Source organism: Helianthus annuus, chromosome 14, assembly GCF_002127325.2.
Source record: "Helianthus annuus cultivar XRQ/B chromosome 14, HanXRQr2.0-SUNRISE, whole genome shotgun sequence".
Taxonomy (NCBI): Eukaryota; Viridiplantae; Streptophyta; class Magnoliopsida; order Asterales; family Asteraceae; genus Helianthus; species Helianthus annuus.
This window is the reverse complement of record NC_035446.2, coordinates 59,900,708-59,919,096: the sequence shown is the minus strand read 5'-3', so window position 1 is coordinate 59,919,096 and position 18,389 is coordinate 59,900,708.

The following is an 18,389-nucleotide window of genomic DNA, read 5'->3' as shown; positions in this document are numbered from 1 at the left end:
AGGCCGTCGGCGACAGCTCTCCGTTTCCTCTGTCGCGAATTTTTGGTTTTTGAGTTTGGGGACGAGTTATAACGGGAGTTTTGACCATTTTTCGAGAGTTACGAGTTGGGAACATAAAAGCACCTTCTTGGAGCCATTCCTCAACATCCTCTTCACCACTAACCTTCCTCTAACCTCTAACCCAAACCAAATCTCCATCATCTCAACGCTAAATCACCATCACGATCATCACCCAACCTTTCCCCCATCACCTTCATCCATCCACATTCACCATCCAAACCCTAACCTTCATCCTTCCTCCAAGACTCAAGATCATGGTGTGGTGTTCGTGTTCGTCATCCGGTGATCGCGTCTCTTCAACCATGAGTGGCTAGTCTCCTCGGTTTCACCCCGGTGTAGATTTTTGTAAGAATTCTAGGGTTTATACATTTGTATTTGATTTGATTTGTTGACAAGTTGTTTAGTATTTGAAACCATTGATAATTGTCTTGCATTTGTTTCGAATTCGTAAATTGTCGAGTGATGATAAAATTTGACTTTGCGAAATGGTTATGTGCAATTATGCCTTATCTTAGGTAAGGATTTACATTTCCGATGTAACGAAGTGCATTGCGGTCCATTGTCTATGACGTCGATAGCATTTGGCACCTAAACTTTACCTCCCGTTATTATTTTATGCGGGGAGTTACAACCAGTTTCCTTGTTTTACGTTATTGACCCGTAGGTTCTTTCACATAGTCTCACAGGCTTTTTCATTAGGTTTCCACCTTCTAAGGTAAAACCCTTTCAGTTTGTTTCTTTCTATTCGTGACCCGAGGGTCTTTTGGTCCCGTAGACTTAACATTAATTATAATCCCGTAGGTTAGGATGATCCCGTAGATCATCTTCTATTCGAGTCTTTATTCAATTGTGTATATATATATATATACATATATATATATATGTGTGTGTGTGTGTATGTATAGGGAGCCGCTAAAATAGAAACCACCTCCAGTTGTAAGAACCGCGAGAACCACTCTCAACCAATCAGAATATAGGGTATTTTGGTCATTTACTACAAATGTCTAATCTATCTTTCTATTTTGTCTTCCCACACTCTCTCTCTCTCTACCACTTCAAGTCAGACATTTCTCTCACCTCTCCCCTCTCTTCAAAAACACATACCTTCAAAAAGAACACAGAGCTTCAACACCCACTAATTTCTCTCTTTCTCTCAAACCGCCACCATCGCCGCACAACTCCTCCGCCACCTCTCTCTCTCTCATCGAGTTTCTCTCTCTTCGTCCCTTCTCTCTGTCTGGTCGCTGCAGGCCGTCACTCACCACCACCCGATGGTGGTGGTCGTTCCTATAGCCGACAAGGGGGGGGGGAGTGCTTGTTGCCGGACAAACGAGAGAAAAGGAGGAGGGTAGTCGTGGTGGGGCGATTGCGGGGAGTCGCCCGCAGAAACGAGTCGCCGGAGCTCGATTGTGTAAGCTCTTTTTGAAAACAAATTATGATTTGTGTTTCTCTTTGATTCTGATTGTGTGGGTGTGGGTAAACGATTCAGCTCCGGCAGACCTCTGGTATGTTTTGGGGGTTTTATCTGATGGGTGGAGGTTTGATCTGGTGACGGCAACGCCGCCACGGCGGTGGTGACGGCGGTTGCTGCTGATGACGATGAAATGGTGGGTGCTGATCTCTGTTCTTGATTTTGTTTGGGTGTTGATTTCTTGTGGGTTTCTCTTTCTAGAAATGGTGGGTGTTTCTGTTCTTGATCTTATTTAGTGGGTGTTGATTTCTTGTGGGTTTCTCTCTCTAGAAATGGTGGGTGTTGATTTTTTTAACGAACTTTGATTTTTGATATGTGGGCTTGATCTGATATGTGGGTTTGATCTGTTTTGTGGAAATTTTTGATATGTGGATTTGATTTGTTTTGATATGGTCGATTGGGCATCGATGATGCAAAAAAAAAAAAACGTAGATTTTGATGACGATGGCGTGACAAAGACGGCGGAGGGTAGGTTTTTTGAACCTGCAACACCACTTTTGCAGCCTTTTGATTATCGGATAATCTGAGCCAAACCCCGTTTTTTGTGATACGCTTTGTTTTAATGTCGTTGGTTTTTTATTTTTCCCCCCTAGTCGATGATGATAACAATATATCTGAGACACCTCCCGAGTTTGCGATTTCTTGGAGCGTTCGTTTTGCCGTAAAAAAGTTTTTGTAAAAAAAAAGTTAAACCGTAAACTTTTTAACGTAAAATGTAAAAAGTTTTACGTGAAACGTAAAATGTAAAAAGTTCTACGTGAAACGTAAAACGTAAAAAGTTTTACGTGAAATGTAAAACTTAAAAAGTTTAACGTAAAACGTAAAAAGTTTAAAAAGTTTTACGTAAAACGTAAAACGTAAAAAGTTTTACGTAAAATGTAAAACGTAAAACATAAACTTTTTTAACGTAAAACGTAATTTTTTTACGTAAAACGTTCCGTAAAAAAACGCTCGTAAAAAACGTTGGGAAAAAAACGCTCGTAAAAAAACGTTCCGTAAAAAAACGCTCGTAAAAAATGGGGCGTAAAAAACGGCTCTTAAAAATGTTTTTAATCTCATCCATCCATTTTGAAAATCTCGGAAATTTTTTTTAACGTAAAATTTAAAAAACGGGGCGTAAAAAACCGGTCGAAAAAACGACGCGAAAAAACGGAGCGTAAAAACAGGTCGTAAAACGTTCCGTAAAAAACGCTCGTAAAAAACGCGTGGCTCTTAAAAATGTTTTAATCCCATCCATCCATTTTGAAAATCTTAAAAAAAAATTTCATAAAAATCTGATTTTAAATTATTGTTTAACAAAAAATTCTGTTTTTAATAAAAAGTAATTAATGAATAGGACAAAAAGGCAATTAAATATAATATATATAAAAAGACAAAAAAAAGTAATTTTACTTAAATACCCTTTAACAATAAAATATTAAAAATATAATAAGACAAAAAGTATTTAATATTAATTTTAACTACTTTTAATCTTATCCATTCATTTTGAAGATCTAACCCAGAAAGTGGTTCTCGTGGTTCTTACAACTGGAGGAGGTTTTCATTTTAGCGGTCCCCTATATGTATATATATATATGTGTATAGGGGGAGGTTCATTTGAGAAGAAAATTAAATTGAGAAGAAAAAGAACAAAGATTATATTTGTAAAACATTAAATAGTTTTTCTCTCATCTCATTTATTATTATCTTTGATTAATTAATTAGTCATAAAGACTATCATCCTCCACACTAAAAATTTTGCCTACACACATCAAAATCACCCTACACGTTTTGAAATTATCCTACAAATATTGAAATTTATCCTACATAGCTCGTAAACCATCCTACACACCTCGTAATTTATCCTACACTTTAATTTTATTTTTTTTCATCTTTGAAAAAATATTTTTTTTTTTTTGAAAATAAGTTACAAATTTAATGTAGTTAGTTATTTATGAGGAAGACTACCAATTAATGATCTATCTAAGTTTACCAATATGCCCTTATACTAATATTAAATACAAAAATTAAATGAAGTAAAATGAAACATTCTTATTGGTTGGAATTTCTTCTTTTTTATTCTTATAAAAAATTTCTTCTCATTTGAACCCTCCACTATATGTATAGATACATATATATATATATGTGTGTGTGTGTGTATATATATATGGCGTCAAAGCACCCCCTTTTTATGTTTAGAATTATTTACTTTTGCTTTTTTTTGGATTTCATTCGACCTTGACCGTAGTCTAAGGCTACATTTGTTTTCTTTCGAATTATCTTTCCGACTTTATGACTTCTAACGTCATTTACACGTCGGTTTGTCCTACACTTACCGTTACCCGATCTTTACCTATACTTCTCTATGACCCGTTACCCGGGTTCCTTATCTTAGTGCTTTTAACATTCTTTTTTTTTTGCTAGTTTGCGTTTTTCCTATCATCATTCCTTTACGACCCATCACATAGGTTCATTAATATTTCGCGCTTCCATTATTCGGTTTGCGCTTACTTGTACCACCAAGCTTTTATACTTTATTTATCTCGTTTGATTTATTCGTGTGAGGTTTCATCACTTATGAATGCCAAACTTCATTTTTTATTTGACCCGTTCAACTTTGAAATAGTTGAACATAATTATCAAAATTTATGTTTGCAAAATTTCACCGTCTTTTAGTTATAATTCACAATCCGAGTCCTTTGACTTTCTGTTTTGCGTTCCCGTCTCTTGGTTTACGCATACTATCAAAATCCTACCCATCCATCGGGTATCTTTACCGAAATCATTATCAAGTAACCATTCTCATATGGTTTTAGATGTCATTTTAATTTATTTGGTCGTCTTAGTGAAATCCATCGCTTTTGTTCAGTCAAGTCCTTTATTCTTCGTTTAATTCGTTTGACTTGTCCATGTGAATTTCATCACTTGTGACAATCAAACTTTTATCTCTATGCCTGAACATTCCTATTGGTCGGTCTGTATTTTCTTTTACTTTGATCCTTGTCCCTTCTCTCGGGCTCTTTATTCTAACGTAATACGTTTCCGTCATCCGGCTTTCGTCTACGTTTGTTATCAAACATCTTGCTTATTTGATTCATTTGGGTACCTTTTTAGTTTGTCCCATTCACCTCGTCCTTACTACATCGGATGTAAATATGTCCATCATAAAAGTTCATGTTACCACGTGTTCACTACTTACTTGGCCAGAGTAAGCGATCAACACCTGATATACATGACCTTTTATAATTTTCACGTTACACCCCATGTAAGTAACGCATCTATTTAGTTTTCTTGGAAATAATATCCTGGATAGGTATTCTATTCAGGTTTTCCATGCTTTTAATTTACATATGCCACAATCATTTTCTACATGTTTGTTGCATATTGCTATTTGTGCGATTAAATTTAAAATGTGCACCTGGTAATGCTTGCCCTAACGGGCTTCTCTTGCCGTTAACCTTGTTCGTGATCGCTACGCGATTTAGATCCTTGATGAGTATGCTCTGCTTGTCATGCCTCAGACCGTTCCTCCGTCATATCTGCAATTTATTTAATTTTCGTCATCTTCAGATACGAGTATCCTTTAATTAAAACACTCACAAAGGTTAGTAAGGTGACATCAATAATTGCCCGTATTATAATACGAGGCTTTCTGCTATACGTGTTAACGCACATAATTTCATTAACTGTATCAATCATTTTAATTGGGGTAGCGTGTATTACGCGATAACCCTACGTGTTGTTTACAACACTTTAACATGCTAAACCATTACCATACATGTACTTACCGGATTTGCGATCAAGCATCGAACCAAACACACTTTACTCTTTAACCATGAGCTCTGATTATCAACTTGTAACACCCTTAGTATTATATAACGGCTTTATACAAATATCGATGATTAAATGTGTATTTAAGAATACACATACATATAAAAATGCGGGTTATTTAAAATCTTTTACAACATAGAAATAAAAACTTCATAATAAGATTAAATACATCGTTTAGAAATAACGACGGAACAACATGCGGAAGCTTCTTTTTCATGTGTTCGGTTCTTTTTCGCCACTTGATCTTCATCAATGTACTCATGATATTCACCTATGATCAAAACCAACTTAACGGTTAGTTTTGATATCTTAAATATAAATTTAAACAAGTTCTACGCGTCAAACGAAAAAAATAAAATAAAATTTTAGAGTTTTGGTCTGTCGCGCCCCGCGACAGATCCCATACAAGCTTTCACGGGCCGCGAGCGACGCCCGCGAGTCGCGACAGAATCAGTGTCTCCCTCTGCGTGCCGCGGGGGAGACAGTTTTCCAGTGGGTGCAGGCCTTGGTCCTGCATTTCCTACCCAGCAACAAAAATCAAACTTTAAACGGCCATAACTTTTTATCTACTAGTCCATTTTAGGCGATTCTTTTTCCTATGCGTTCGAAATTTAATTCTCCATCTTATGGAGTTAAAACCTGATATTCAACTAGTCAAAAATTCAGATTTCAAGCTCTCGGCTTGAATTCCCTTTTTAACACTTTTGACCCGTTTCATGATTCATTGAGCCCCTTTCGTCTAAATCATTGTAATTTCTTGAGATATTCATTATCTCAAAACCATTAACTCGTGAGTCCAAAACTTTCATACATTATGCCACTAAAGGTTGAGTTATGCGTAAAACTTCATTTTGACCCGGTAGAGGGATTTACCTTTAACTTTAAATTTAACTCCCCTTTCACCCATCATTTTACTACATTAAGGTATCTACCTTTATTTCGCAATCTCAATACAAATTCCTAAACAACCCATATGGGTCGTTTGCCCAATTTACCCATCAAGGGCTTTTTGGTCAATTTTAGTCCTCCCTTTTACGACGAAGGACTTTCGCTAATATTTGACCAAAATATCGCTTTTAACTATTATTCTAAATGTGCATACCTGGCACGGGTCATAGGATTGACCCGTTTAAATACCTTTCGCTATAAATTTCCAGATTACAGTAACGCGTACCATGTGTTAATTCCTGTGATCACTAAACTCAACATGCGATCATTAGACATTATTGTCAAATGGTGTTAACAACGCCATTTGACCCGTTTAGTCGAATTGACAAATTATCATTATGAGATGGTATTTAATTACCGCTTCATCCCCCTTTAACCTATCTCGGTTTATTATTTTGTTTTTTTGAATTCATCGTACTTAAAAGTCGTTTCTTGTTTTGTTTGACCCATTAGAACTTATGCCAAATGGTGTCCTTTCAAACCCCTTTATATATTCGTTAATCCATGTTCGGATTACCATTTTTCCGTTTTTACCCTTTTTTCCATAATTTATGGTTTCTACCATTCTCACTTGTTCCGACTCGCATTATATCGCGTCAGAACAACATGTTTCACTTACTTATTATAAATCATATTCAATACTCACAAATAAGCATTTTGCAATAAGAATAGAAAGGGCGCAAGCTTAACTTACCTTGAAATCCGATTATGCTTTTCCACGCGTATTAGTTCCGTTTGACCCGCTTACCCAAGCTTCCACCTAGATTTTCGAGCGTCAATCTACCTTTTATCATTCGCAAGGTGATTAGATTAGTCATTATTATCAAGACTATCTCACCTTACGGACTTTATATCAAAATCACCAATTGATTTCATTATTGGTCAGTTTGACTTTTAAAAGTCAAACGACCTATAACACGAGCAATTACACAATTAAGTTCAACAATTCATTTAAGCAATTTGTCAAATATCCGATAGGCATTATTTTTACACTACCGTTTTAACTAGTTTTCTCATCAAATTCATTATACTTCTAATTTCTTTAACTAGTTCAAACGATTATCGTGACTAGTTTCTTTATTCATTTTCGCAAGAACCAAGGGTTCCTTTTTATAAGCGAGACCCGTTTCATCATACTATTTAACATTCATCCGAATACCTATTATAATCAAGTTTTAGACACAACCGAGTAGACTGTGAATTCATTTAGACATTTTAATAAACACCTAGTGGGCATAATTTTTGCAAAGTAGTTCCTAACTAGTTATTTCTACCAAGTTTTGCACCTTTTTTTCCAATTTTTTTTTGTGTCTAATGAACACTTAAATCCCAAATCTAACTTCAGGGAGTTCTATTAACACAATTTAACCATAAAGTTTCTAGGGTTCATCATGTTTTTACAAAACCCATTTAGCACGTAATCGGGTGATCATAAATTCACAATTATAAACATCAATTCAACAAGTAAATGACTAGGGTTTACTCCTAGACATAAAATCATTCCTAATTTCATCCAAACTTTGATCATGCAAGCTAAAATCTCGATTTCATGTTTTCACCTAGAACTCAAGGTGAAACTAAATAGCAAAATTAGGCATACCTTATGATCCTTTCACGAAGGTGATCTCAATTCTGAGTTTGGATTTCGATTTGGAGCCGATTTAGCCTTTCAATTTGATGAAACTTCAAGAACTAGGGTTCAATGAAGGAGCTTGGTCGCCCCTGTGTTTTTTCTTCGACCAGACACACACCAAGTGTGTGTGTTTGGTTTTTAATTTTTATTTAATAAAACTATTTTCCATCTTTTCACTTTTGGCCCCTATACTTTACCCTTGTTGCATATAACATGTTTTGACCAAAGTTTCACATAACTACAAAACTTGTAATTAACTAGGTTATTTATTTCCTAGTTATTTTATCTTGTTCACAACCCGTTTTATTTTAAGTCTTGTTAACTCGGGTCTTTTATCCATTTTATTTCTTGAAAGTTCTTATCCTCTTTTTAATTAATATCAGGATTATTTATTTAAATCCTAATATTTACCAGGTTACTTTTACCACTAACGGTACTTACCCGTCTTTTAGTATTAACGGGGTTTGATTACCAAACCCGTTTTCGGGCCGTTACAAGTTTACCCCCCTTAAAGAGGTTTCGTCACCGAAACCTTATTTACGTATTTCTTTTAGTTTAGACTAAACGAACTTAGTTTCGTTTTCAAGACATTCATTCGTTCTTTTCGATCTAACATCTCCATTTATATTTACGCGTACTTCTTTCATGTGTAAGGCCTCGCGGGCCGTTATATTTAGCTTATATCCATTATCCTTATTGGCCGAGTTGTCACTTGACCACTTTGTCTTATCAGTCTGTTAACATGTTTATCCCGCGCTTCTCTTATGTTAACAAGCGCTTTGTATTTGTCATGACATTTTTCTAACTTTGAATAGTTTTACCGGCTAGACTAATTAGTCGCCGTCACTTCATACCCCGTCATCCGGGTATACTATTTTACCATCTTCGGCCTTATGTGTGTTTAAGATTTTCTAATTCCCCTCATACTACTTATGTATGTTAAAACGTTTCTTTTGACTAAAAACTAAATTTTTAGTTTACGTTTTCTCTGTCAACTTGTGTCAGTTTCTCCCATCAGGAGGTTTACGTCCAAGGATTTATCCCCTTTCCGTTGTCATTTCGATAATGACTTCGCCCTTTTGTGACGTAACACAATTTAAATAATTGTGGATTTTTTTTTGTCTATTTTGCCTGTTTAAATGTTTTAGTGAAATTCTTCACTTTTGTCAACCAGACCTTTCACAATCCCTTCGCTTTAACCCATTCAATTAACTTAGCGAAACCCATCGCTTTTCTACTAACTTTACCTCCCGTTATTATTTTATGCGGGGAGTTACAACCCGTTTCTTTGTTTTACGTTATTGACCTGTAGGTTCTTTCACATAGTCTCACAGGCTTTTTCCTTTGGTTTCCACCTTCTAAGGTAAAACCCCTTCAGTTTGTTTCTTTCTATTCGTGACCCGAGGGTCTTTTGGTCCCGTAGACTTAACATTAATTATAATCCCGTAGGTTATGATGATCCCGTAGAACATTTTCTATTCGAGTCTTTATTCAACTATGTGTGTGTGTGTATATATATATATATATATGGGGCGTCAAAGCACCCCCTTTTTATGTTTCGAAATATTTACTTTTGCTTTTTTTTGGGATTTCATTCGACCTTGACCGTAGTCTAAGGCTACATTTGTTTTCTTTCGAATTATCTTTCCCACTTTCTGACTTCTAATGTCATTTACACGTCGGTTTGTCCTACACTTACCGTTACCCGGTCTTTACCTATACTTCTCTATGACCCGTTACCCGGGTTCCTTATATTAGTGTTTTTAACATTCTTTTTTATGCTAGTTTGTGTTTTTCCAATCTTCATTCCTTTACGACCTATCACATAGGTTCATTAATATTTTGCGCTTCCATTATTCGGTTTGCGCTTACTTGTACCACCAAGCTTTTATACTTTATTTATCTCGTTTGATTTATTCGTGTGAGGTTTCATCACTTATGAATGCCAAACTTCATTCTTTATTTGACCTGTTCAACTTTGAAATAGTTGAACATAATTATCAAAATTTATGTTTGCAAAATTTCATCGTCTTTTAGTTATAATTCACAATCCGAGTCCTTTGACTTTCTATTTTGCATTCCCGTCTCTTGGTTTACGCATACTATCAAAATCCTACCCATCCATTGGGTATCTTTACCGAAATCAATATCAAGTAACCATTCTCATATGGTTTTAGATGTCATTTTAATTTATTTGGTCGTCTTAGCGAAATCCATCGCTTTTGTTCAGTCAAGTCCTTTATTCTTCGTTTAATTCGTTTGACTTGTCCATGTGAATTTCATCACTTGTGACAGTCAAACTTTTATCTCTATGCCTTAACATTCCTATTGGTCGTTCTCTATTTTCTTTTACTTTGATCCTTGCCCCTTCTCTCGGGCTCTTTATTCTAACGTAATACGCCTCCGTCATCCGACTTTCGTCTACGTTTGTTATCAAACATCTTGTTTATTTTATTCATTTGGGTACCTTTTTAGTTTGTCCCATTCACCCCGTCCTTACAACATCGGATGTAAATATGTCCATCATAAAAGTTCATGTTACCACGTGTTCATTACTTACTTGGCCAAAGTAAGCGATCAACACCTGATATACATGACCTTTTATAATTTTCACGTTACACCCCATGTAAGTAACGCCTCTATTTAGTTTTCTTGGAAATAATATCCTGGATAGGTATTCTATTCAGGTTTTCCAAGCTTTTAATTTACATATGCCACAATCATTTTCTACATGTTTGTTGCATATTGCTATTTGTGTGATTAAATTTAAAATGTGCACCTGGTAATGCTTGCGCTAACGGGCTTATCTTGCCGTTAACCTTGTTCGTGATCGCTACGCGATTTAGATCCTTGATGAGTATGCTCTGCTTGTCATGCCTCGGACCGTTCCTCCGTCATATCCGCAATTTATTTAATTCTCCTCATCTTTAGATGCGAGTGTCCTTTAATTAAAAAACTCACAAAGGTTAGTAATGTGACATCAATAATTGCCCGTATTATAATACTAGGCTTTCTGCTATACGTGTTAACGCACATAATTTCATTAACTGTATCAATCATTTTAATTGGGGTAGCGTGTATTACGCGATAACCCTACGTGTTGTTTACAACACTTTAACATGCTAAACCATTACCATACATGTACTTATCGGATTTGCGATCAAGCCTCGAACCGAACACACTTTACTCTTTAACCATGAGCTCTGATTACCAACTTGTAACACCCTTAGTATTATATAACGGTTTTTATACAAATATCGACGATTAAATGTGTATTTAAGAATACACATACATATAAAAATGTGGGTTATTTAAAATCTTTTACAACCTAGAAATAAAACTTCATAATAAGATTAAATACATCGTTTAGAAATAATGACGGAACAACATGCGGAAGCTTCTTTTTCATGTGTTCGGTTCTTTTTCGCCACTTGATCTTCATCAGTGTACTCATGATATTCACCTATGATCAAAACCAACTTAACGGTTAGTTTTGATAACTTAAATATAAATTTAAACAAGTTCTACGCGTCAAACGAACAAAATAAAATAAAATTTTAGAGTTTTGGTCTGTCGCGCCCCGCGACAGATCCCATTCAAGCTTTCGCGGGCCGCGAGCGACGCCCGCGTGTCGCGACAGAATCGGTGTCTCCCTCCGCGTGCCACGGGGGAGACAGTTTTCCAGCGGGTGCAGGCCTTGGTCCTGCATTTCCTACCCAGCTCAATTATTCAAAAAAAAAAAAATCAAACTTTAAACGGCCATAACTTTTTATCTACTAGTCCGTTTTAGGCGATTCTTTTTCCTATGCGTTCGAAATTTAATTCTCCATCTTATGAAGTTCAAACCTGATATTCAACTAGTCGAAAATTCAGATTTCAAGCTCTCGTCTTGAATTCCCTTTTTAACACTTTTGACCCGTTTCATGATTCATTCAACCCCTTTCGTCTAAATCATTGTAATTTCTTGAGATATTCATTATCTCAAAACCATTAACTCGTGAGTCCAAAACATTCATACATTATGCCATTAAAGGTTGAGTTATGCGTAAAACTTCATTTTGACCCGATAGAGGTATCTACCTTTATTTCGTAATCTCAATACAACGAAGAACTTTAGTCCTTTGGGTCGTTTGCCCAATTTACCCATTAAGGGCTTTTTGGTCGATTTTAGTCCTTCGTTTTACGACGAAGAACTTTCGCTAATATTTGACCAAAATATCGCTTTTAACTATTATTCTAAATGTGCATACCTTGCTCGGGTCATAGGATTGCCCCGTTTGAATACCTTTCGCTAGAAATTTCCAGATTATAGTAACGTGTACCATGTGTTAGTTCCTGTGATCACAGAACTCAACATACGATCATCAGACATTATTGTCAAATGGTGTTAACAACGCCATTTGACCCGTTTAGTCGAAATGACAAATTATCATTATGAGATGGTATTTAATTACCGCTTCATCCCCCTTTAACCTATCCCGGTTTATTATTCTTTTTGAATTCACCGTACTTAAAAGTCGTTTCTTGTTTTGTTTGACCCATTAGAACTTATGCCAAATGGTGTCCTTTCAAATCCCTTTATCTATTCGTTAATCCATGTACGGATTACCATTTTTACCGTTTTTAGCCTTTTTACCATCATTTATGATTTCTACCATTCTCACTTGTTCCGACTAGCATTATATCGCGCTGGAACAACATGTTTCACTTTCTTATTATAAATCATATTCAATACTCACAAATAAGCATTTTGCAATAAGAATAAAAAGGGCGTAAGCTTAACTTACCTTGAATTCCGATTATGCTTTTCCACGCGTATTAGTTCCGTTTGACCCGCTTCTACCCAAACTTCCACCTAGCTTTTCGAGTGTCAATCTACCTTTTATCATTCACAAGGTGATTAGATTAGTCATTATTATCAAGACTATCTCACCTTAAGCACTTTATATCAAAATCATCAATTGATTTCATTATTTATCAGTTTGACTTTTAAAAGTCAAACGACCTATAACAGGAGCAAAATTAAGTTCAACAATTCATTTAAGCAATTTGTCAAATATCCGATAGGCATTATTTTTACACTACCGTTTTAACTAGTTTTCTCATCAAATTCATTATACTTCTAATTTCTTTAACTAGTTCAAACAAATATCGTGACTAGTTTCTTTATTCATTTTCGCGAGAACCAAGGGTTCCCTTTTATAAGCGAGACCTGTTTCATCATACTATTTAGCATTCATCCCAATACCTATTATAATCAAGTTTTAGACACAACCGAGTAGACCGCGATTTCATTTAGACATTTTAACAAACACCTAGTGGGCATAATTTTTACAAACTAGTTCCTAACTAGTTATTTCTACCAAGTTTCGCACCTGTTTTTCCAATTTTTTTGTGTCTAATCAACACTTAAATCCCAAATCTAACTTCCGGGAGTTCTATTAACACAATTTAACCATCAAGATTCTAGGGTTCATCATGTTTCTACAAAACCCATTTAGCACAAAATCGGGTGATCATAAATTCACAATTATAAACATTAATTCAACAAGTAAATGACTAGGGTTTACTCCTAGACATAAAATCATTCCTAATTTCATCCAAACTTTGATCATGCAAGCTAAAATCTCGATTTCATGTTTTCACCTAGAACTCAAGGTGAAACTAAATAGCAAAATTAGGCATACCTTATGATCCTTTCACGAAGGTGATCTCAATTCTGAGTTTGGATTTCGATTTGGAGCCTATTTACCCTTTCAATTTGATGAAACTTCAAGAACTAGGGTTCAGTGAAGGAGCTTGGTCGCCCCTGTGTTTTTTCTTCGACCAGACACACACCAAGAGTGTGTGTTTGGTTTTTAATTTTTATTTAATAAAACTATTTTCCATCTTTTCACTTTTGGCCCCTATACTTTACCCTTGTTGCATATAACATGTTTTGACCAAAGTTTCACATAACTACAAAACTTGTAATTAACTAGGTTATTTATTTCCTAGTTATTTATCTTGTTCATAACCCGTTTTATTTTAAGTCTCGTTAACTTGGGCCTTTTATCCATTTTATTTCTTGAAAGTTCTTATCCTCTTTTTAATTAATATTAGGATTATTTATTTAAATCCTAATATTTTCCGGGTTACTTTTACCACTAACGGTACTTTACCCGTCTTTTAGTATTAACGGGGTTTGATTACCAAACTCGTTTTCGGGCCGTTACAATTTGTTTCCTCTTGAAGGTGGGAATGGTCCCATAAAATCCAATCCCCAAACATCGAAGACTTCACAAATAAGAATGTTGGTTTGTGGCATTTCGTTTCTTCGTGATATGTTGCCCGCTCGTTGGCATGCATCACATGTTTTGATCAATACATAAGCGTCCTTGTGTATTTTGGGCCAGTAAAATCCTGCATCGTACACCTCTCGTGTGGTGCTGGCTATTCTGTGGTATCATCCACATGGTCCTTCATGACAATGGCAAAGAATTTGTCTTGCTTCATGACCATGGACGCATCGTCTGTAATAACCCGACTTTTCGGGTGAAGTCAAAGTCAAAGTCAGGTCTTTACTCAGATTTATCTTTTCTTGCTTAATTATTGCTTGGTACTTTCGAGATTCGATAAACGATATTGGTTAACGCTATTTTAAACTACGATTTACTATTAAGTGAAGTAACAATGCGATAAACGCAGAAATCACAACTAAACTTTATTTTACTAAACACTATCACATCGCAATCGCATCGCTAACTCGAAACGCAACTATTGGTGTTGTTTTATGTGTGTGTTATTATGTGCTTTACTTGTGTGTGCTTCGTATATGTTTTGGGATGATTATACGCAAACGCAAACGCAATCGCAACTCTATCACAACGCAAACTCATCACAAACTCGAAACGCAGATTACTTTTATGCTTTTTATGTGTTATGTTATTTGTGTAACTATTGTTTAATACTATCGCATCGCTTACTCGCAACTTGCTTAAACGCAACGTAACTCTTATTGCACGAAACGAAGTCGGAAAACCAACTCGAACAAGCCAACTGATCTAATGACCATACGGTCGACTGATCATCCGACTGGATGACCATCCGATCGGATGGCCATTCGATCGACTGGCCATCCGACCCACTTAACCCTACACCGCCTTTCTCCCTCTCACACTACAAATACCCCATGTCACATCAACTGTTCACTGATGTGACAGCCCTATCCGACCAGCACGTTCTCAAGCACTTTTCTCTCGATTCCAAGCGATTCTCGTAAGTTTTCTTCTTAAATCTTGTACTTCCATTTTCATTACACACATCTCTATCATCTTCTCCACAAGAATCACTACTTTTCACCATGAAATCACCTGATTTGGACTGCTTTAAGGTGACGTCACCTCGGTTCCTATGAACACTGAAGTGTGACATCATCTCATCAAAGTTTGTTCAGATCTAAAGGATTTCTACACACTTTTACATTGATTTCGACAAGATCTAAACATTTTCAACTGGATTCAAACTTTTCTTCAACATTTTTCACTTTTCACTCAAACACGATGGAATGTAGACTCATTCAGGCTCTCTACTCATTCTCTAAGTGGAGAATTGGTCTGAAAACGGACTTCCATAGGAGAAGACGACCGGTTCACGGGTTGAACATGAAACTCCATTAGGAACAGTTAGGCTGATCGAATGGGGTAGTTCCCATCCAATCGACTGAGCTAGGCTTAGTGTGGTTTCCGTTGTTTGACACGTCATCATACCGTCTCCGTCAAAGCTCAAAACTTTTAACTTAGAAAGTTTCACAAATTTTCAAAACATCAGATCGCCGATGGAATAGCCATCCGATCGGATGACCATCCGATCGAATGACTATTCTAAAGGTGACTCGCCCTTTAATCAGTAAGTTCAATACTTAAACAATTTTATAAAACTTCAAAGAATATCAGCTTTTCAATTGAATAGCCATCCGATCGAATGGCCATCCGTCCGGATGACCATCCGATCGAATGACTTGAATTATACTACAACGAAAACTTCAAAAGTTCAAACATTTTACAAACACACTTCCCCAATCGAATGACTAACCGACTGAATGGTCATCTGTCCGGATGGTCATCCGATCGACTTACCATTCGGCACTTATCTCCTCGACGCACTGTTACATGCTGTTCAACGCTTACGCTATCGTTCTATGATCAGGCTAATCTCCCCGGGATCCCTTCAATCCAAGTACTACGTTTACTAGCTAAACACAAACTGTGAGTGTACTCGAACCCTTTTTGCTTAACGCAGTTTTGGGTGTTACATATGTTACCTATATCAAATCACATCGACACACAACACAAACACTTTTAAACGCTAACCGCTCTCGCATGTTATACGTGTTTCGATGAATGCTTGTATGTTATGTTTACACAGTGATTGTTGCCTGTTGGTGCAGTTGTTTGTCGACTACATCTTCGTTCGAGTCTTAGAATAGAAATAGTTGTAAAATGTACGAAATACGAGAAATGTGAAATTGTATAGGTTTAGATGTTGGATCGCTCATTAGGCCCATTTAGTGTTTGGACAGCTCGAATGGCAAGACATGGATCGCTCATATGGCAATTATGTTGAACCGCTCGAGTGACTTCATCCTGGACCGCTCCAATGTCATGGGCCGCTTATTGGGCCTGTCCAATAAGCGGTTCCAAAACACTATATATACCCCATGAGCGATCTAAGTTGTAATAGTTAGAGAAATCGTGCCGAAGTGCTGCCGGTGCGAGTTTTGAAGTGTAATCAGCGTCAAATCAGTAAAACAAGTAGTTAAAGTGATCTGCGTGCTATTTCTACCTTAGTTTCTTGTTATTCCGCACCTGAAACCAGGGAGAAAACCTCTAAACGACTCGTTTGGGTCAGAATATGATCCTACAAGTGGTATCAGAGCTCAGGAGGAGGTTCTCTGCAGAAATTAGCCGGATTTCGTCACTTTTTCTTACTTCTACACCTTCTTTTTCTGATTCGGGAAGATTTCACGGTCAGAATTCGCTCATATTCTCACAGATTGTGCGCAATAGCATCGAGACAAACCCTGGAAAGTTTCAGATTAAAATTCGAAGTTTAAGTGGGTCAAAATTGAATTTGAAATTGTGGACCGCTCGTTCGGATTGCTCTTGAACCGCTCATCCGGACAGATCGTGAACCGCTCATTCGGTCGGTTTGATCTTGGACCGCTCCAAATTCACTGATTGTGAACCGCTTATTCGGATTACTTTGAACCGCTCATACGGACGAGTGGTGGATCGTTTTTTTGGACCATCTGGAATCGCTCGAACGGACAGACCTTGAATCGCTCGAGCAGACAATTCTTGGATCGCTTATACGGACATTCTTTGAACCGCTCGAACGAATTAGTTCTGAACCGCTTATTTGACATATTATTGAACCGCTTATTCGAACAATTCTTGGATCGCTTATACGGACGGGTAGTAGATCGCTCGATCGTATGGTCATCCGGATCACTTATCTGGACCGCTTATTTGGCACAATTGTTGTTTGGTTCGCTTTTCTGTCACATTTAGATCACTTATTCGTCAACAAACACGTGTCAGTTTGTTTTGCGAAACATGGCAATGATGTTTGATGAACAGGAGAACTATTATTTCGAAAGATTTAATAACTGGAATAACGGATTTCTAGATGAGGGGTATAGAAAAGTGAGCAAAGATGGTTGGGCAAAAAGGTTTAAATATTTCGTGGGACTGAAAGACGAAACGTTGGATGATCTTAAAGACCGATATAGTGTTTTACTGAATTATATGAAAGATCATGAGATATATCCGTCAAATGTTGAAAAATTGGAGAAATTTGCAGATGCATTACCGATTGAATGGGGTGAATGTTTGAAGAATTTAAGGGAGAACTCAAATTTTTCAAAACTACCTCTAAATCAATTCATCAGCAAACATAAAGCTCATGAACTTGAAGTTAGAAAGAAAAAGAAAGATTTGATCAAGGTTTTGGAATATAATGTGCTAGATCTAAGTTCAGATGTAATTGAAGAGATGCACAAAAGGGTTACTAAATGTATCAGGACAAAACATGTGCTGAAATACGATTTCAAACGAGGTTGTTATATTGATAATAATGGAAATCCTTTTGACTTCGTTAAAATGTTCTGTGCAGGTACATTCACAGCAAAGGAAGAAGAAAGTCCAAAAGCTGAAGAATCGGTGAAGAATGAAACAGTGTGCTCTAAGTGTGACAACTTTAAGACTGACAATGACAAACTCGTGAAAGACATGGCAAGTTTGGCATCTGAAGTCAAAAAGTTGAAAGACGAGAAGCACGTTGCTGAAAATCAGATTCTTATTCTGAAAGAAAATTGTGAGAAGTTGAAAGCTGAAAATGACAAACTGTTGGTTGGTTTTAACAGTTTGACTTTGAAAAATCAAGAATTTGAGGGGCAAGTGAAAATTCTTGAAGATGGGAGAAATG